Genomic DNA, 22,327 nt, shown 5'->3' with positions numbered 1-22,327 from the left:
GAGTAAAGATGAAATGTAACAGTTCTCAATTTATTCAATACTGAATGGGAACATTAGTCCACCTCTATATAAAATATTAGCAAGATGAAAAACATTCTTGACTCTACAGCAGTTTCTAAGACCAACTTAAATTTAAAATTGACAGTAAGAACAAGAAACACACCTCACACCAAAGTCTCATGAACCAGACCTCTTAGAACCAAAGAAGATGCTTGCTCAATACAAACATCAAATGCTACCAAAATTCTAGACTGTCAGATGTCTAGACGTGAGGTATTTTTGAAGCCTCATTAAGTAAACAAAAACTGAAAAATTAATACAGCTCTCTTAGTGGCACACAAGACTACTGCAATTATTCAAATTCAAATAATGTCTGAGCTCCCTCTTCATGTGATGGACTGATCTGGTCCACAGAATACATGAGCACCTTAACCCTTTTTTGAGATAAGACTGAGGCCTGAGACTGTCCCCAGCCTCAAATGAGCCCCATAAAAGATCTAAAGCTGCAGGAAGAGCCCAAGCTTGAGTCTCAATGTGAACTACACACTGAACCATGTACTGTAACCCTGAACCTATACCACCCTGCACCAGGCCTCACACTAGTATCCACAGGAAGACGGGACCCTGTGGTAGGCAGAATAAAGGCCCCACTAAATGGGCCACGCCCTAATCCCTGAAACCTGTGAATATGTTTCAAAAAAGGACTATGCAGGTGCGATCAAGGTTAAAGATTTTGAGATGAGTAGTTTATGCTCGATTATCTGGGTGGTCCAATGAAATCACATGAGTCTTTAAAAGCAGAAGACCTTTCCTGGCTGTGGTCAGAGAGCTGTGAGACAGAAAAGTCAGAAGGATGCAGTGTTGCTGGTTTTGATGGTGAAAGAAGAGCCACAAGCCAAGGAATAGGGGCAGCTTCTAGAAGCTTGAAAACACAAGGAAACATTCTCCTCTGAAGCTTCCAGAAAGGAATGCAGCCCTACTGACGCCTTGCTTTTAGCCCAATGAGACCCTTGTGGAACTTCTAAGCTGCAGAAGAGTAAGATAATAAATTTGTACTGTTTTAAGCCATTAAGTTTGTGGTAGTTTCTAAGTTTCTTGTTCTATGACAACAGAAATTTAATACAGGTCTAAAATCTCTGGCTGCTCTTGATAAATCTGCCTTTCCCAAACCCTCTCTCCCTCCATATTTACAATAATCTACCTAGGAAACCACCAGGACTAATCCTGTTATGCCCTACTTTCCTTTTATTTCAGTCACCAAGAGAGGTCCAAGACTCTCAGGTCACCCCCCTTCACCTAGACTCTTGTCCCTATATACTCTGTATATCCCCACATTGACCCCTTTCCCCTTTCTTTCCCAATTTCCAAAATCCTTTCATTGTGTCCTCTGGAACTCACAGTATACCATTAGCAAAATATCCTACTTCCTCAATATTGCTGTTGTACACTCGCTTCACGTTTCCTGCACCAACAGATCTCTTGCTCTCCTCCAGGAGTTCTGCTCTATCTCCAGGCCTTTCAAGTGATAGCTGTTCTTCTCTCCCATGTCTCACATGTCAAGGCCCTGGTGTGAGGGCCTCATTGTCATTTCTGAATTATTCTTTCTCTCCCTCCCTAAATCCCCCAGCTTTGAATCTCATGCCCCCAGACTATATCAGTTATTTCCATTTGCTTGTTGTAAGCATTCATAACTCCCCAGAATAAGCCCTCTTTCTCTGAGGGCTGTCTCTCTCCAATACCTCTTTTGTAGTTGTTTTTGATTTTGATATCTACATAAATGATCCTCCCAACATCTTGGCCAGTCAATTCCCTGACCTCCTCTCCTCCAACAATCCTGCACTTACCTCCCACTCATTCCCCTGGAGTTACTCTAGAATTCACCATTAGCAATAATCACACGCCCCCCCTCCATATTTTCAATTTCAAGCACTTTATCCCTCTGAATCTCACACAAGGTCTAGGATAGCATGTGATCTGCTTGATTCAAACCCATCAAAAAAAAAAAAAAAACCACAAGCATTTTTTTCTAACTGGCCATATAGCTCTAATTTATTTATTTATGTCTATGTCTTTTTTTTTTTTTAACCTGTCCTAGCCTCCTAATCGTTGCTAAGTACTTACAGTTTCTCATCCCATAAAAGGTACGAAGGAGCAAGGCAAGTTTATCTGAGATGGTCAGGGGACATCAGAGATAGTAACAGTCTCTGTTGGTCAGGTTGAGATAGTAACAGTCTCTGTTGGTCAGGTTGTTCATTATTCCTTATCAGAAACAATTCTTTTTCATGTTTGTCTAAACTCTAGGCTTCCTTTTTACCATTGATTCCTTTGTATATTTAACATATAGATAAGCCATTCCATGAGCCATTCTGTGGCAAAATGCAACCTGCTTACAACTCTAATACAGCTAAAGTCAAGCTGATAATAAAAACATCTTATAATTCCAACTTATTTACAGCATTTACTAATAGAGGCACAAATAACACAAATATTAAAGAACAGGTGGAAGGAAACCATGGCTTCTGAAGATCACTTGCTCTGCCACATTATAAGACACCAATTTTCCTTTCTAGCTTCATTCTCTCTCTCCAGCCTCATCTCCCACTCCACCTTCACTGTATACATACTCCTTATTCTCTGGCCACACTAAACATGTCACCATTCCTGTGAAGGAGAAACTAAAGATCCCTGGGTACACAAAGGTCTGCCCATCAGTGTCCAGCATATTATCAACACAAATGATTTCTTAGTATACTAAACTAAAATTGATCTTTGCAGGAAATCACATTGTCATTCACATTAGGATTCAATTAATCAACATGTAAAACGCATGTTAGTGGAAAACTAAACAGAGGTACCATGTATTAGTTTCCTGTGGCTGCTGTAACAAATTACTACAACCTTAATGGAAGAAAACAACACAAATTTATTATCTCCCAGTTCTGTAGGTCAGAGTCCAACACAGGTCTTACTGGGCTAAACTCAAGGTGCCAGCAGGGCTGCATTTCTTTCTGGAAACTTGAACAGAAAAATGTGTTTCCCTGCCTTTACAATCTTCTAGAGGCTGCCTGCATTCCTTGGCTCATGGATCTCCTCAATCTTCAAATCCATCAGCAGACCAAGTCCTCCTCAGGCTGCCATCTCTTTTGCTTCCCTCTTCCCTTATTAATACCCTTCTGATTACACTGGGCCCACCCAGATAATCCAAGACAATCTTCCCATTATAAGGTCATTTAACCTAACATAGTCACAGTTTCCAGCAATGTAGGATATGGACATCTTTGAAAGGCCATTATTCCGCCTACCACATCCCATGACCCAAGAAATCTCTTTGGTGAACACAAAGTATCTTTTGGGGATAAACGTTAAATAATTTGATCTATCAACACATAAAAGACTATATCACCATTCAGAAGTTCATAACTATCTGAACTATCTTTTCCTTTCATGTTTCTTCAAGGGAATTGAAAAATAATGTAGATGAGAATTCCAGTTGCATGAGTTCAACTGCAACTGAAGGTCAAACTTGATTGCTATAAGCAACAGGCTCTATGGATACTTTTCCGAATGGCAAAAGTTTTAACGTCCAAATGAATATGTGAGCATACTTTCCTTTTTGGACAATTATTTAATGGGCTACACCATATACAAAAATGGCATAATTTATAAGTATCAAACAAATGTCGAAACAAGATTGATCAATCCCAGCCTTTGTGGAATGCTTTATTTTTTTATTTTTCTTTTTCAGGATTGAGAAGACAGAAGCTCCCCTTCTGGTTTTTAGAGAAGAGCTTGTTTTCTGCTCTGGTATTATTACTTTCTTGTTATTTCTTGTTTTTTTTTAAATTTAATTTATTTTTTTTTATACAGCAGGTTCTTATTGGTTATCCATTTTATACATATTAGAGTATATATATCAATCCCAATCTCCCAATTCATCACACCACCACTCCACCCCCCCGCAATGCTTTCACCCCCCTGGTGTCCATACATTTGTTCTCTACATCTGTGTTTCAATTTCTGCCCTGCAAACTGGTTCATCTGTACCATTTTTCTAGGATCCACATATATGCGTTAATATACGATATTTGTTTTTCTCTTTCTAACTTATTCTACTCTGTCTGACAGTTTTCAGATTCATCCACATCTCTAAAATGACCCAATTTCGTTCCTTTTTATGGCTGAGTAACATCCCATTGTACATATGTACCACATCTTCTTTATCCATTCGTCTATCGATGGACACTTAGGTTGCTTCCATGACCTGGCTATTGTAAATACTGCTGCAAAGAACACTGGGGTGCATGTGTCTTTTTGAATTATGGTTTTCTCTGGGTACATGCCCAGTAGTGGGATTGCTGGGTCATATGGTAATTCTATTTTTAGTTTTTCTAAGGAACCTCCATAGTGGCTGTAACAATTTACATTCCCATCAACAGTGCAAGAGGGTTCCCTTTTCTCCACACCCTCTCCAGCATTTGTTGTTTGTAGATTTTCTGATGATGCCCATTCTAACTGGTGTGCGGTGATACCTCATTGTACATTTGATTTGCAATTCTCTAATAATTAGTGATGTTGAGCAGCTTTTCATGTGTTTGTTGGCCATCTGTATGTCTTCTTTGGAGAAATGTCTACTTAGGTCTTCTGCCCATTTTTGGATTGGGTTGTTTGTTTCTTTAATATTGAGTTGCATGAGCTGTTTATATATTTTGGAGATTAATTCGTTGTCTGTTCATTCATTTGCAAATATCTTCTCCCATTCTGAGGGTTGTCTTTTCGTCTTGTTTGTAGTTTCCTTTACTTTGCAAAAGCTTTTAACTTTCATTAGGTCCCATTTGTTTATTTTTGTTTTTATTTCCATTACTCTAGGAGGTGGATCAAAAAAGATCTTGCTGTGATTTATGTCAAAGAGTGTTCTTCCTATGTTTTCCATTAGGAGTTTTATAGTGTCTGGTCTTACATTTAGGTCTCTAATCCATTTTGAGTTTATTTTTGTATATGGTGTTAGGGAGTGTTCTAATTTCATTCTTTTACATGTAGCTGTCCAGTTTTCCCAGCACCACTTATTGAAGAGACTGTCTTTTCTCAATTGTATATTCTTGCTTCCTCTGTGATAGATTAGTTGACCATAGGTGAGTGGGTTTATCTCTGGGCTTTCTATCCTGTTCCACTGATCTATGTTTCTGTTTTTGTGCCAGTAAGATATTGTCTTGATTACTGTAGCTTTGTAGTATAGTCTGAAGTCAGGGAGCCTGATTCCTCCAGCTCCATTTTTTTCCCTGAAGACTGCTTTGGCTATTCGGGGTCTTTTGTGTCTCCATACAAATTTTAAGATTTTTTGTTCTAGTCCTGTAAAAAATGCCATTGGTAATTTGATAGGGATTGCAATGAATCTGTAGATTGCTTTAGGTAGTATAGTCATTTTCACAATGTTGATTCTTCCAATCCAAAAACATGATATATCTCTCCATCTGTTTGTATCATCTTTAATTTCTTTCATCAGTGTCTTACAGTTTTCTGCATACAGGTCTTTGGCTCTCTAGGTAGGTTTACTCCTAGGTATTTTATTCTTTTTGTTGCAATGGTAAACGGAAGTGTTTCCTTAATTTCTCTTTCAGATTTTTCATCATTAGTGTATAGGAATGCAAGAGATTTCTGTGCATTAATTTTGTATCCTGCTACTTTACCAAATTTATTGATTAGCTCTAGTAGTTTTCTGGTGGCATCTTTAGGATTCTCTATGTATAGTATCATGTCATCTGCAAACAGTGACAGTGTTACTTCTTTTCCAATTTGTATTCCTTTTATTTCTTTTTCTTCTCTGATTGGCGTGGCTAGGACTTCCAAAACTATGTTGAATAAGAGTGGTGAGAGTGGACATCCTGGTCTTGTTCTGGATCTTAGAGGAAATGCTTTCAGTTTTTCACCATTGAGAATGACATTTGCTGTGGGTTAGTCGTATATGGCCTTCATTATGTTGAGGTAGGTTCCCTCTATGCCCACTTTCTAGAGAGCTTTTATCATAAATGGGTTTTTGAGTTTTGTCAAAAGCTTTTCCTGCATCTATTGAGACGATCATATGGTTTTTATTCTTCAATTTGTTAATATGGTGTATCACATTGATTGATTTGCATATATTGAAGAATCCTTGCATCCCTGGGATAAATCCCACTTGATCATGGTGTATGATCCTTTTAATGTGTTGTTGGATTCTGTCTGCTAGTATTTTTTTTTTTTGTAAATTTTTTTTTGGTTTTTTAAAAGATGTTTTAAGATTTTTGGGGATTTTTTTAATAATAGATGTGTGTTCCGAGGCCGAAGCACACACTTGTCTGCTAGTATTTTTTGAGAATTTTTGCAACTGTATTCATCAGTGATATTGGTCTGTAATTTTCTTTTTTTTTTTCGTATCTTTGTCTGGTTTTGGTATCAGGGTGATGATGGCCGCATTGAATGAGTTCGGGAGTGTTCCTTCCTCTGCAATTTTTTGGAAGAGTTTGAGAAGGATGGGTGTTAGCTCTTCTCTAAATGTTTGATAGAATTCACCTGTGAAGCCGTCAGGTCCTGGACTTCTGTTTGCTGGAAGATTTTTAATCACAGTTTCAATTTCATTACTTGTGATTGGTCTGTTCATATTTTCTATTTCTTCCTGGTTCAGTCTTGGAAGGTTATACCTTTCTAAAATTTGTCCATTTCTTCCAGGTTGTCCACTTTATTGGCATAGAATTGCTTGCAATAGTCTCTTAGGATGCTTTGTATTTCTGTGGTGTCTGTTGTAACTTCCTTTTTCATGTCTAATTTTATTAATTTCAGTCCTCTCCCTCTTTTTCTTGATGAGTCTGGCTAATGGTTTATCACTTGTGTTTATCTTCTCAAAGAACCAGCTTTTAGTTTTATTGATCTTTGCTATTGCTCTCTTTGTTTCTATTTCATTTATTTCTGCTCTGATCTTTATGATTTCTTTCCTTATGCTAACTTTGGGGTTTTTTTTCCCTTCTTTCTCTAATTCCTTTAGGTATAAAGTCAGATTGTTTATTTGAGATTTTTCTTGTTTCTTGAGGTAGGTTTGTATTGCTATAAACTTTCCTCTTAGAACTGCTTTTGCTGCATCCCATAGGTTTTGGATCGTCGTGTTTTCATTGTCATTTGTCTCTAGGTATTTTTTGATTTCCTCTGATTTCTTCAGTGATCTCTGGGTTATTTAGTAACGTACTGTTTAGCCTCCATGTGTCTGTGTTTTTTACGTTTTCTTCCCTGTAATTGATTTCTAATCTCATAGTGTTGTGGTTAGAAAAGATGCTTGATACAATTTCAATTTTCTTAAATTTACTGAGGCTTGATTTGTGACCCAAGATGTGATCTATCCTGGAGAATGTTCTGTGTGCATTTGAGAAGAAAGTGTAATATGCTGTTTTTGGATGGCATGTCCTATAAATATCAATTAAGTCTATCTGGTCTATTGTGTCATTTAAAGCTTGTGTTTCCTTATTAATTTTGTTTGGATGATCTGTCCATTGGTGTAAGTGAGGTTTTAAAGTCCCCCACTATTATTGTGTTACTGTCGATTTCCTCTTTTATAGCTGTTAGCAGTTGCCTTATGTATCGAGGTGCTCCTATGTTGGGTGCATATATATTTATCATTGTTATATCTTCTTCTTGGATTGATCCCTTGATCATTATGTAGTGTCCTTCCTTGTCTCTTGTAACATTCTTTACTTTAAAGTCCATTTTATCTTATATGAGTATTGCTACTCCAGCTTTCTTTTGATTTCCATTTGCATGGAATACCTTTCTCCAACCCCTCACTTTCAGTCTGTATGTGTCCCTAGTTCTGTAGTAGGTCTCTTGCAGACAGCATATATATGGGTCTTGTTTTTGTATCCATTCAGCAAGCCTGTGTTTTTTGGTTGGAGCATTTAATCCATTCACGTTTAAGGTAATTATCGATATGTATGTTCCTATGACTATTTTAATTGTTTTGGGTTTGTTTTTGTAGGTCCTTTTCTTCTCTTGTGTTTCCTACTTAGAGAAGTTCCTTATTATTTGTTGTAGAGCTGGTTTGGTGGTGCTGAATTCTCTTAACTTTTGCTTGTCTGTAAAGCTTTTGATTTCTCCATCAAATCTGAATGAGATCCTTGCTGGGTAATCTTGGTTGTAAGTTCTTCCCTTTCATCACTTTAAATATGTCATGCCACTCCCTTCTGGCTTGTAGAGTTTCTGCTGAGAGATCAGCTGTTAATCTATGGGAGTTCCCTTGTATGTTATTTGTTGTTTTTCCCTTGCTGCTTTCAATAATTTTTCTTTGTCTTTAATTTTTGCCAATTTGATTAGTATGTGTCTCAGCGTGTTTCTCCTTGGGTTTATCCTGTATGGGACTCTCTGCACTTCCTGGACCAGGGTGGCTATTTCCTTTCCCATGTTAGGGAAGTTTCGACTATAATCTCTTCAAATATTTTCTCGGGTCCTTTCTCTCTCTCTTCTCCTTCTGGGACCCCTATAATGTGAATGTTGTTGCTTTTAATGTTGTCCCAGAGGTCTCTCAGGCTGTCTTCATTTCTTTTCATTCTTCTTTTCTTTATTCTGTTCCACAGCAGTGAATTCCACCATTCTGTCTTCCAGGTCACTTATCCGTTCTTCTGCCTCAGTTATTCTGCTACTGATTCCTTCTAGTGTAGTTTTCATTTCAGTTACTGTATTGTTCATCTCAGTTTGTTTGTTCTTTCATTCTTCTAGGTCTTCGTTAAACATTTCTTGCATCTTCTCAATCTTTGCCTCCATTCTTTTTCCGAGGTCCTGGATCATCTTCACTATCATTATTCTGAGTTCTTTTTCTGGAAGGTTGCCTACCTCCACTTCATTTGGTTTGTTTTTCTGGGGTTTTATCTTGTTCCTTCATCTGGTACATAGCCCTCTGCCTTTTCATCTTGTCTATCTTTCTGTGAATGTGCTTTTTGTTCCACAGGCTGCAGGATTGTAGTTCTTCTTGCTCCTGCTGTCTGTCTTCTGGTGGATGAGGCTATCTAAGAGGCCTGAGCAAGTTTCCTGATCTGGAATGTTTTGTTTTTAAAAGGCAAGTGTATGTAAATTTCTGAGATGGATCTCCAGAAAAAGCGAGTGAATTATATCAACCCAAAAGAAGTACAGAATTTTATTAGTGCTAAAAATCTACAGGAACCTGTTAAGAAATTTGATTAAGTAGTATTACGAAATAGGTTTAGGGTCAGCTCATGAAATATTTAATAACTTACAATTAATATGTATAAATATAATGACAATGTTTTGACATACACCTCATTGATGAGGCCACCAGATCCATATAAAATACAACCAAAAAATGTCAATTTTCAAGGCCACAAATATTCCTCTTCTTGCAGTGTAATCACTTTATAAAAAAGACAGTTGTTTTGACCTATTAAAACTTGAGTAAACTGCCAGGTTGCTTTTGTGCAGACAAGTAGGTGAAGCAAGTTCACAACCATCTGAAAACTAGTTCAAATACATTTAGATGCATTCTGAACCACAGATTATTCAGAGAACTACCACCAAGAACTATTTTTTCTTCACTAAAATTATTATAACTACATTTATATTTAAGATAAAATTCACTCTGTTTAAATTGTAAGATTTTGCAATAGATGATTTATATATATACTGTCCATTCCCACTTTTCTATACCTATGTACTTTCAAAGTTTTCAAATGAACAAAAATACATGAGCATATTAAGTTCCTTAGTTGACTATTATTATTTTTTAACACACTGACTCACTGCTTGATCCTTACCTGAAATGACAAGGTCTGAGAAAATCACAAGCCAAGATCCTATCTAAATCTGTGGCGTATCAAGGGAGATGGAACTCCCTTGATACAGACACATTTTATTTGCAGCATGCAAGTAAGAGTAATTAAGAATAAAAAAGGATATGTATATGGCATGCTCATTCACAGCCAGAAGGCCTATGACCAGGCTTCACACGGTACAACCTGGACTTAACAAGTATTACATAACAGAGACATACCCTTGATACAGAAGATACGATTTGAGATTTCTATTGATATATCTTCAAGTCTGCTATTGAACTCATGCAGTAAATTTGTATTGCATATATCGTACTTTTCAGTTCTGATGTTATCACTTGATTCTTTTATGTGGTTTTTATTTCAGAGGAGAACTATCTTTCTATTCACTTCAAAACTGTTCACTTTTGTCTCATGGGCCATGGATATAATATAACAGCGGCTTTAAAGTCTTTTTCTGATAATTCCACCATCTGAATATCTCAGGGTTGGCATCTATTTATTGTCTTTTCTCTTAAAAAAGTCAGATTTTCCTGTTTCTTTGTATGTCAAGTAATTTTGGATTATATCCTAGGTATTCTGAATATTAGGTTATGAAACTAGATTTTATAAACATCTTCTGGAGAATTTGGTATTTTTTTTGCTTAAGTTTATACTACAAGTTATATATTGCATTCTAGCATGGCAGTACCACTGTCAGCTCAGTTTTCAAAGTCTTTGCTATGTTTTTTGGCTTTATCCTCTGCATGCACTGCTCAGAGGCAAGTCTGGGATTTGAACAGTGGTTTATATTGTAGGTCAGTTCTCTGTCTTTGCTGTGTTCCTTTGGGTCTGTACATGCATGCGTAGCTCATAAGTAAGGTGGGACCTCTGTGGGTCTCCTCTCACATCAGCTCTCTTCTCTGTGAGATTTCCCCAGCATGCTCCAGTTTCCAGGGGCCTTTTTCCCAAATCCTCTGACCAGAGAAATCGTTTTCTCTCAGAGTTTTAAAGTGCTTGTGCTACCTGGCAATGTAACTTTATAGGTAGAGATGGTCTCAGGGCAGGCTTGGGAGGGAATAAAGGGGTACTCCTTTTCCTTGTCGTGTGTCTAGAAATAGGGGTTTCTCTAAATTGCTGCATCCACTGTGCAGTTCCCTAATTCAGCCCACCATTTGGTCAAAGCTGGGTCATGAGAAGAAAGAAAAGGTATATTCACCATTATACAGGCTAGTCTTCAAGTTATAACTTCCTTTCTCGATTTGCCTTTTTTTTTTTTTTTGCGGTACGTGGGCCTCTCACTCTTGCGGCCTCTCCCATTGCGGAGCACAGGCTCCGGACGCGCAGGCTCAGCGGCCATGGCTCACGGGCTCAGCCGCTCCGCGGCATGTGGGATCTTCCAGGACCGGGGCACGAACCCGTGTCCCCTGCATTGGCAGGCGGACTCTCAACCACTGCGCCACCAGGGAAGCCCTTGATTTGCGTATTATTAACTTTCAAAGTCTTTAGATAGTTGCTTTTAGTATTCTATTGAGAGTATTTAGTTCTAATCAGTCAGAGAGAGGCATACTCCATTTTGGCCTATGCATTGTATTATATCCATTTCTCAACAGACTTTCACCTAAAGTCTTTAGTAGTCATTGACTGATCATTATCTAGATCATAATTCTATTAGAAATTGCACTGTGGTGAATTTCTAATCCTATCATTCTCCCAGCATTTGTTATTGTCTATGATTTTTCTATAACAGTAAACTTTCCCTCTTAACTATTTGGTTATCCTGGAATGAAATCTGTACAGAAAATGAAGAATAAATGGTTGATTCTTTCATTTACCAGTGATTTTCAGAGTAATAAAATGAGGGTTTTTTTTAAGTATTATTATAAACTTCTGAATTCTTATATGTGTATCAATCTTCAGTTGTTATACATATTTTTTAACCTATTTTTATGGAAAATTTCAAACATACACAAAAGTAAAAAAGAATAATTATTAACCCATATATTCATCACCCATTTTCAGCAATTATCAAATCATGGTCAATCCTGTTTCATCTATTCTTCCCCTTCCCCATTCCTTCCCATCCTCCTTTGTATTATTTGAAGCAAATCCCCAAAACTATATCATGTCATCTGTAAATACTCTAGTACGAATGTGCAAATTATAAGGACTTAAAAAAAAAAACACAATATCATTACCTTTAAAAGTTAATAAAAGATGTCTAAGGCCTCTACACACAAAATATTTCTGAGAGAAATTTTAAAAGACCTAAATATATGGAGATATACTGTGGTTAACATATTGAAAGTCTCAATATGGAAAGATATTTAATATATCCAAATTGATCTACAGATTCAATATTAAACTAGACAATAATAATATGAAATAATAAATAACATTTAACTTGCTTAATGTTAAGCAGGGATTTGTTATTTATTTACTCATTTAGGAAACTGACAGGCTGAGTGTAAAATCTTTATTGAAATTCATAAGGACCAAGAAGAACCAAGGCAATTTTGAAGGACAAAAGTTGGAGAACTTAAAGCTATAATAACTAAAAGTGTATGGCACTGGTACAACAACAGACCAATGGAATACAAACAGAGTCCAAAAACAGACCCACAAATAAAGTCACCTGAATTACAACAAAGGCACTACTACCGCATTACAGTAGGAAAGGACAGTCTTTTCCATAAATAATGCTGGACCAAATGGATTTCCAAATGGAAAATAAAATAAACCATGAATCCTACCACACATCATGCAGAAACCTAAATGGGAAAGTTAAAACACTCAAGTTTATAGAGGAAAACATAGCACAGTATCTTCTTGGCTTTGAAATAGACAAAGAATCCTTAAAACACAAAAAACTAACCATAAAAGAACACTCTGATAAAATTGACTTTATTAAAATTAAGAAATTATCTTAATTAAGACACACTACTGAAAGAGTGAAGAAGAAGAGATAACTTCAATACTTAATCCAACAAAAACTTATCCTAGAAATAAAGAACTTCTGCAAATCCGTAAGACAGACAACACAACAGAAAAATGGACAAATAACATGAACAGGCATTTCTCAAAAAAGGATATCCAAAGGGTCAGTAAGCATGTAAACATGTGCTAACCTTTTAAGTTATCAGGGAATAACAAATTAAAACTACAATAAAATTTCACTACATACACTGCAGAAGAGTTGTTAATTTGAAACACTAATAATTTCAAGTGTTATTGAGGATGAAGAGCAACAAGAATTCATGTACACTGTTGGTGGAAGTGTAAACTGATTCAACCATTAGGAGCATCTACAAAAGCTAAACAGCCAAATACCCTGACCCAGCATTTTCACCACTGGATATTTATCCAACAGAAATGCATACATATGTGCCAAAAGAAATGTTCAAGAATGTTCACAGCAGAATTGTTCATAACAGCCAAAAACTGAGAGTAAACCAAATGCTCATCAACAGTACAAACGGATGAATAATTTTGGTATATACATATGATGAAGTATTACAAAGCAATGAAAAAGGATGAGCTACTGCTATATGAATCAATATGAATGACTCACATCAACAAGATGTTGACCATAAAAAGCCAAAAGAAGTTCAAAAATAGACAATATTAATGAATAGTGAATCAAGCAAGAATAATAGTTACCTTTGGGAGTGCGTGATGACTGTCAGGGGGCATGAAGGAGGCTCCTGGATTGATGAAAATGTTCTATATCTTGATCTTGGTATTGGTTAAACGAGTGTTGACTTCATAAAATTTCATCAAAATGACACTCAGTATTTATGCACTGTATAATATGCATGTTTTAATTCAATATAAAACATTTTAAAAGTTAGCAATACTGTATCAGTCTCTTGATATTTTATTTTTAACTTTTTGGTTATTTTACTTGGTGAAATTGAAGTCTAGTAGAACTAGGTTTCTACATCAATCTGCCTCTTACTTGGGTACTAAAGTCATTATTTACTTTTTCCTGGATAATTACTGACAGTTTTGATATGTGGATCCTTCCCACATTATGACGGCAAAAGTTTACCTTGAAGTTAGACCTATCTCATGTTCACAAACTAGATAATTCTAAGATGACATTTTTTTCTTAATGTAAATATAATCAATTTTCTATATTAAGTTCCAGGTCACCAGTTCCCACAGTTTGTATTTGGAAAAAAAGAAGAAAATTCAAAGCTTCTGAGGCTTAGCATCTAAGCTCAGTTTTAGCTAAACTTGAAAAAAGCAAATCAGGGCTTCCCTGGTGGCACAGTGGTTGAGAGTCTGCCTGCTGATGCAGGGGACACGGGTTCGTGCCCCGGTCCGGGAAGATCCTACATGCTGTGGAGTGGCTGGGCTCGTGAGCCATGGCCGCTGAGCCTGCGTATCCGTAGCCTGTGCTCCGCAATGGAAGAGACCACAACAGTGAGAGGCCCGGGTACCGCAAAAAAAAAAAAAAAAAAAAAAAAAGCAAATCAAGGCATGGTGTAAGCATAAGGTTGTTGTGAAATATAATGAATTATTAAATGTAAAGCGCTTAGAAAATAATGTGTACCACAAAGTAAATGCTCAAAAAAAGTCTGCAATTCTTTATACCAGTTTGAAAAACCTTACAATAGATCCTTACTCTTGAATTTCCTTCAAAATATTTGAGACAATAAAAACAGATCTCTTTTAAAAACAAACAAAGTATATTTATGGAGCTAAGGGAAAACTTAATAGATTTTTAATGAAACAAGCCAAAGTGAACATTAAAGAAAAGTATAGGGTAGATGAAAATTTAATTAACTATACCTAAGGTTTTTTTTAAGTTCTAAGTTGTACTAATAGATATTTAGCTATGATATTAGGATTAGAACTTCTACATATAATTTATCCAGTTTGCCAACTGTTAACGCGTGCATCATTTTCTTTATATACTGATAAACATATTTTCTGAACCATTTGAGAGTAAGTTGCATATATCATGTCCTTTTACCCCCAACTGCTTAAATGTGTACAGCCTGGGAACAAAGACATTCTCTTAAATAACCATAGGATAGTTACTAACTTCAGGAAATTTAACAATTATACAATATTAACATCTATTTTTTTAAGAGAGCAAATAAAGTCCTTTAGGGCTCCTCTAGTACAGGATCCAGTTCTGAGTCAGGTATTGGATTAGCTATTTTATCTCCCTAGACTCCTTTAATCTGGAAGTTTTCCTTCAGCTAAATACCTTTTAAACTGTCTTATGTTTACAAGGTACTCTGCAAGATAAGATTTTAAAACTTGGGTTCTTAAGCAAGCTATATAGGGAAGTTTCATTAAAAAAAAGAGATTCAATGGAAGAGTTAGGAAAAGTTTCAGAAGACTAAGATGAGAATACAAAAATCTTCCTATCCAAGAGTGGCTTTAGTATATATACATTTTAAAGCTTTATAATGAGGAGGTTTCTAGGTTTCTTTGATATTGGTAATTCGTGGATTAGTGGTTTCAAAATCCTGTCCCTCAAGATGTCAAAAAATTACAATATATAATCAACTTAGGGCTTCCCTGGTGGCGCAGTGGTTGAGAGTCCGCCTCCCGATGCAGGGGACACGGGTTCAAGCCCCGGTCTGGGAAGATCCCACATGCCGCCGAGCGGCTGGGCCCGTGAGCCATGGCCGCTGAGCCTGCGCGTCCGGCGCCTGTGCTCCGCAACAGGAGAGGCCACAGCAGTGAGAGGCCCGCGTACAGCAAAAAAAAAAAAGTCATGGTACCTACCCTTAAGAAACTTATAATTTAGCAAACCTAAGATTCCTGCTTTCAGATACGAAAAGTATTATGTTTTCCTATTTTGAAAAGGAAGCAACTATGATGCAGCGTGAAAAATGTGTCCAAAGATAAAACTACGAAATGTTCTAGAGGAACAAAAAAGGTAGATCCTGAAATCGTGATCTTTAATCTCCTAACAGAGGACTCAACTTGCCTCTGTCAGACTACAGAAGAGCTCCTTAAGAGAATCCTCCTATCTATCCATTGACTCCAAAAGGGACATGTATCGTCATCCCCAATGTACGTACTAGCTTTGTTCCATTGAGTCAGTCACCGACTAGTTTCCAAGTAATGTACTAGTACCTTCACTTAAAAAATAACAGGTAATCTCCATACACAGAAAAAAACAGAAACTGTACAAAAGGTGTATACTATTAGATACTTTTAGAATGGACGTGATAATAAATGTGGAAACAGAAGATGTGGCTGGTCGCAGTGGCTCTTTAATAAGTAATTTAACTTCGTCGGCGATAGGCTGTAATAGGCCATATGGTCCAACGAAGTTTGGTCCTTTTTGAAGTTGTATATAACCTAATACTTTTCGTTCATTAATGTGAGGAATGCCACAGCTAGAAGAATTGGGACAGTAAGTGTTAGAATGTTAATTATAAACATTTTGTTAGGGAGAGGAGTTGAACAGCTAATAAATGTTTAAGTTTTACATAATTACTGGGCTCTGCCACCCTAACAAACCCTGTTCTCAGGCAGGGTGTTTTAATGAATTAAGATTGTATCATTAATTAGTTTTAAGGCACTTTTGTAAAGTAGACCTTATTTCTCTTGTCTTTTCGTACTGGGATAAATATGTAATAGATAGAAACAGACCTGGGTTACTCTGGTGTGAACTCATATCACATAGGACTTTAATTGTTGAACAAACTTAACTTTAATAGGGGTTAAACCATTGGGATGTCCTGATCCAACATCGAGGTCCTAAACCCTACTGTCGACATGAACTCCAGAATAGGATTGTGCTATTATCCCTAGCATAACTGGCTCCATTGATCAATTTTTTTGGATCAATAAGTGAAGATATTTTGACTAGTTGGTCTAAGTTTTAATCATTCAGAGGCTTTTTTGTTCTCCGAGGTCATCCCAACCAAAACTGCTAACCCATATAAAAGTTTTGTTATCCCTTGATGGTTTAGTTCCTTTTGGGGGGGGGGGGGCGGGCAGTTATTAAAGCTCCATAGGGTCTTCTTATCTTATTTTGTCAATTTCACTGATTAAAAGTAAAAGACAGTAAAACCCTCATGTGGCCATTCATACAAGTCCTTATTCAGAGAACAAATGATTATACTACCTTTGCATGGTCAGGATACCGTGGCCATGTGACAGATGTCACTGGGCAAGCAGTGCCTGTAATACTAGTTACGCTAGAGGTGACGTTTTTTTGTAAACAGGCAAGATTTGTATTTGCTGATTTCCTTTTACTCTTTTTAATCTTTCCTTAGGTGCATATCTGTGTCAGGTTAACAGTAATTTTAATAAATAATCTAACATTGACTTAGGTTTATTTGTTGTTAACTACCAGTGATATCTATTACTTATATAAGCTTATGCAAGGACAAATATTTCTTGTTACTCATATTAACATTACTGCTTCTATTAATTGATTAGTCCAGTATTAAACTAGGAGTTGATTTACTTATTGATGGTATTAAGGTAAATGTGTTGTTGAACTTGAACGCTTCCTTAACTGATGGCTGCTTTTAAGCCAACTATGGTGTTATTTTTACTCTCTAGATAAGGTTGTATCCTGTTTCTAAAAAGCTGCAACTTTTTAGATTAGTATTTAAAAATACGTTAAAATTTATGATTTTTTGAATAGTTTTTAAAGTTGAACTAAGATCCTTTTCCTGGACAACCAGCTATCAACAGGCTCGTTATACCTCTACTTATAAATCTTCTCACAAGTTTGCCACATAGATGAGTTTGTTCTAATAAACTGTACGTAAGTAGCTCGTCTGGCTTTGGGGTATTTAACTTAAGTTCTCTTTGTTAAAAATTTCAGTTAAATCATTATACAAAAGGTACAAGGGGGAAGCTTTACTTTTTATTACTTGTAATGCTTCTTGCCTCATGCCCTTACGATACTTTCTCTATAGTGCCAAAAAGCTTTTAATTTCTCTCTCCTATACTTTAAATATTGGGTGAATGATTTATTCAATCTGCTTATAATAGTTGAATTTGTGGGAGGCTTGGGCTAGATTTAGTTCAAAGTATCCATACACTTTGAAATCTCCTGAGTGTAAACTAGGTGCTTTTGTTTAAGCTATACTTTGATTTATCCAAGCACACTTTCCAGTATGCTTCCCTTGTTACGACTTTATCTCCTCTCATATGTTTGGTACTTGCTAAGAAGTTATAAGAGTTATTAATACTTGAGAAGGGTGATGGGCAGAGTGTGCATGCTTCACGGCCTGACTCAACTAAGCACTCTATTCTTAATTTACTACTAAATTCTCCTTTGGTTTTTAGCTTCATCAAAATTTTTGTATAATAAGAAATATGTTCTTGAAATAGAAAATGTAGCCCATTTTTTCCCATCCCGTAAGTTACACCTTGACCTAATGTTTCTATGTATAATAATTATGCTTACTGTTATTCCTTTTCAGGGTTTGCTGAAGATGGCGGTATACAGACTGAATTAGCAAATGTTGGTGAGGTTTACCGATTATAGAGAGAACACACTCCTCTAGAGGGGAATGAAGCACCATCAAGTCCCTTGAGTTTTAAGCTATTGCTAGTAGTACTCCAGCGAATAATTTTGTTATGATAATTATTTGCATGTAGGGCTAAGCATAGTGGGCTATCTAGTCCCATTTGGGGTCTTAGCTGTCATGTGATCAGTAACTGTTAAAGTCACTTTTGCAGTTCATTTTTAAATAGCTATAGCTTTCTAAGGCTTAGCTAGAACTTAACTTTATTTTTTATTATTCTTTAACACATTTTACACCGATTTTCTATTAATTTGGGTTAATTGTATGACCACAGTGGCTGGCACGAAATTTACCAACCCTAAATAACATAACTTAGTTGAACTTTCATTTATGGCTTAATTTTTATCACTGCTGTTTCCTGTGAGGGCATCGCTAAGCAAAGCATTATGAGCTACTATTTTAGTGTGCTTGATACCTGCTCCTTTTAATCCTTCATGATTTAGAGGATAGTCTGCTTAAGTTATTATGGTAACACTAAAACCTGGTAGAAAACAGAGTACTATACTAATTTTCTTTCTACAAATGTCCATTCATTTTAGAAGAAAAGTAATAGGAGAATCAACTTATCTTCTATTTTAAAACAGTAACACAGGTCAGCCTAATGAGAATATGGATTATGCTTTCCAGGACACGAAAAAAGTGTAAGTCAGTCACTGAGAGCTGGTATCAACTCTTACCTCCCTCTAATTTTCCCCCACTCATCTCTTACTTTGCACTCAATCTACAGACACTTCTCTACCCAGGTAGAGAAGGGGTCGGCTAACTTATTCTGTAAACGGTCACAAAGTAAATATTTTTGGCTTTCTGGGCCCTAACATCTCTGATGCAACTACCTAACTCTGCCACTATAGCTTGAAAACAGCCATACACAATATGTAAAAAATAAGAGTGGCTGTATTCCAATAAAGCTTTATTCACAGACACTAAAACCTGAATTTCATATAATTTTCACATATCATAAAATAGTATTCTGCTTCCAGGATTTTTTTTCCCCCCAACCATTTAAAAATGTAAACACTATTCTTAGTTCACGGGTCATACAAAAACAGGCAGCAAGCTGGATTTGGTGGTGTGCAGACCCCTCCCTGATGGAGAGACTTGCTTGTAAGGCAGACATGCAGTAGGCGACTGGCCCTTCTGTACCTCAGTCAACTGCTTCTTTATCTCTAAACCTAAAACCTGACAGGAAATAATTCTTATTCTACTTTTCAGTCATTTGCAAATCACCTTTCTCTCAAAAAAAGACAAGTTATAATTCTTACTTTCAGGTAGTAACTTTGAAAAATTTCAAGAATTGCTGAAAGAAAATACATCTGGATATCAATTACCTTACCAATAAATAATGTTTCATTCCTCTGAAGAATAAAAAAATCTAAAGATAAATAAAAACTATCAAAGAAGGTAGCCGATCATGTCCTAAATATTTTTATAATACTCTGTCCTATGTGCCTTGCCAGGAGACTGTAAACCTCACTGTACCCAATAATTATGACAGAAAAGGAAGGAAGCAAGGAAGGAAAGAAGGGAGGGAAGGAGGGAGAGAAGAAGGAAAGGAAAGGGGAGGGGAGGGGAGGAAAAGGAAAAGGAAAAGGAAAGGGAAAACAGAAAAAAGAAAAGAAAAAAAGAGAAGGCATACTTCTGAGCTCAAAATGAAGACTGAACATATCTAGTGAAACTCACCAAGTTGTAAAGATTCATCTAAGAGGAATGCAGAATCTTCCAAAGGCATCTTACACTGTGACAAAATCAGCTTCTAAGTTTCAGCAGCTTTACAGGAAAAACAAAAAACAAAAAACAAAATCTGTAAAACAAGGGCAGCTGTGGAAATAATGTTAATCAAATTCTAAGTAACAATACCGCCAGTATTTTTTCCCATCCACATATACAGCATTAATTGGGGCTTCCTATGTGCCAGGAATAGGGGATGCAGCAATGAACATGTCAGATTCCATCAATTCCTCTGGGAGCTCAGTCTGTAGGCCAACTCCAAATGGGATGAAAGGCTTTAAGAATCATGATGATGTGAAGGGAAAGCATGGCAGAGATACAAACCAGGCTAGTGGGAACTAGTTAGGAAAGGTTTCCTAAAAAAGAGGCAATTAATGCAAGCATGAGTAGGGTCTGACCAAATAAAGCAAGAGGGGAGGGGAGAGAAAGAACAAGTTTCATTAGAAGGGAATGGCATGTTCAAAGGGCCAGATGTAGGAGAGGATATGGCGTTTGTGTGCAAGTAAAAGAAATCTAGTATGGCTGCTCAGAGTAAGAAAAGGGATGAGAAGGTCATTCTCTGAGATGAGATGGGCAAGGGAGGAAAGTAAGAAGTGAAGCAATTTGCCCTGCATCACTCAGTCACACAGGGCTAACAGGCAGAGACCATTTTAAACTCTCACCACTTGACTGCAATATATTAGCCATTCTGAAGCTCTTCCCAGTCCCCTAGCCTCAAGGGTCTTAGAGGTTGACCCCTGGGAAGGAAGGTGAGTCAAAGTCCTGTGGAGGATGATCCTTTCAGGGGGCTTTTGCAAAGGCCTGAGGGAAAACTGCCAGCCTCCCTATGAATGGATGAATTGATCAACTGACCATCAGGGGCCCTCCTGCAAAATGATGGGGAAGAAGTCAGTTTCAGCACCATTCTCAGTTACAAATTAATAGTTGCCAAGCATTTTACTATGCGTGAAGTCCAGTTCTAAGTGCTTTACACGTAGTAACTAATTCAATCCTCACAACATCCCTATGAGGTAGGTGCTTTTATAAGCCTTTATTTCCAGTATGGTTTTATGAAATAGCCCAATAATGGTCATTAATTTTTATTAGCAATTAAAATTATCAGAAATGTTAACGATACTTACCACAATATTAAAAGCATTTTAATTACCATTAAATCAGAAAAGTACTATTTTAAAGATTAATTAACAAAAACAAAAGACTTCACAACATTAATTTGGTTATTTCTCTGTTAGAGAAAGAGTTGGAAATTTTGTTTCATGCTCATTCATTCACTTACTATGATAGGTTCTACATATCCAATGATTAGGGGAAAAACACACCAAATTCCTGCCGTCATGGAGTTTCAGTCATTGAAATACAATTGGCAATTATGTTTTTGTAACATATCCTAAGTTTTTGAATGAATGAAAAATCAACAACCATACAGACAAAATCTGATGCATAGAGGAAAATTAAAACCTGAGGGGAGTGGACTGTGAATAAAAAATATACATACATGTTAAAGAAGGAGGAAGAGAAAGAATAAAAAACTGCTCCACTAAAAAAGGGAACCCTCATGCACTGTTGGTGGGAATGTAAATTGGTGCAGCCATTATGGAAAACAGTATAGAGGTTCCTCCAAAAACTGAAAATAGAACTACAATATGATCCAGCAATTCCACTTCTGGGTATTTATCCAAAGAAAACAAAAACACTAAGTTGAAAAGATGTATGTATCCCTATGTTCACTGCAGCATTATTTACAATACCCAAGATACGGAAGCAACCTAAGTGTCCTTCAATAGATAAACAGATAACAAAGATGTGGTGTATACACAACACACACACACACACACACATACACACATCGTACTCTACCATAAAAAAGAATTAAATCCTGCCATTTACAACAACGTGGATGGACCTTGAGGATATCATGCTAAGTGAAATAAGTCAGACAAAAAGAAAAAAAATGATTATGAAGAACCTAGGGGCAGGACAAGAATAAAGACGCAGATGTAGAGAATGGACTTGAGGACACAGGTAGTGGGAAGGGTAAGCTGGGACGAAGTGAGAGAGTAGCACGGACATATATACACTACCAAATGTAAAATAGATAGCTAGTGGGAAGCAGCTGCATGGCACAGGGAGATCAGCTCGGTGCTTTGTGACCACCTACAGGGGTGGGATGGGGAGGGTGGGAGGGAGACGTAGGAGGGAGGAGATGTGTGGATATATGTACACGTATAGCTGATTCACTTTGTTATGGGGCAGAAACTAACGCACCATTGTGGAGCAATTATACTCCAATTAAGATGTTAAAAA

At 36.7% G+C, this 22,327-nt stretch overlaps 1 protein-coding gene across 12 annotated transcripts in view; it reads right to left on the bottom strand.

The window, feature by feature from the left end:
* The window catches only part of CLOCK (clock circadian regulator), a 136,353-nt gene that overhangs the window by 77,019 nt on the left and 37,007 nt on the right, over nucleotides 1-22,327 (bottom strand). For 7 of the 12 annotated variants that reach the window (XR_009519559.1, XM_060012493.1, XM_060012494.1 and 4 more), the window contains 2 exons: nucleotides 19,976-20,062; nucleotides 13,434-13,534 (listed from right to left, as the gene is read on the bottom strand). The gene's annotated coding sequence lies outside the window, so the exon portion shown is untranslated. Of the gene's footprint in view, nucleotides 1-13,433; nucleotides 13,576-19,975; nucleotides 20,063-22,327 lie in introns of all 12 variants that reach the window. The other 5 variants (XM_060012497.1, XM_060012495.1, XM_060012502.1 and 2 more) reach the window with 3 other exon arrangements.

The sequence above is a fragment of the Delphinus delphis genome, chromosome 5 (genome assembly GCF_949987515.2).
Source record: "Delphinus delphis chromosome 5, mDelDel1.2, whole genome shotgun sequence".
NCBI lineage: Eukaryota > Metazoa > Chordata > Mammalia > Artiodactyla > Delphinidae > Delphinus > Delphinus delphis.
This window is presented reverse-complemented; position numbering and strand designations above follow the sequence as displayed.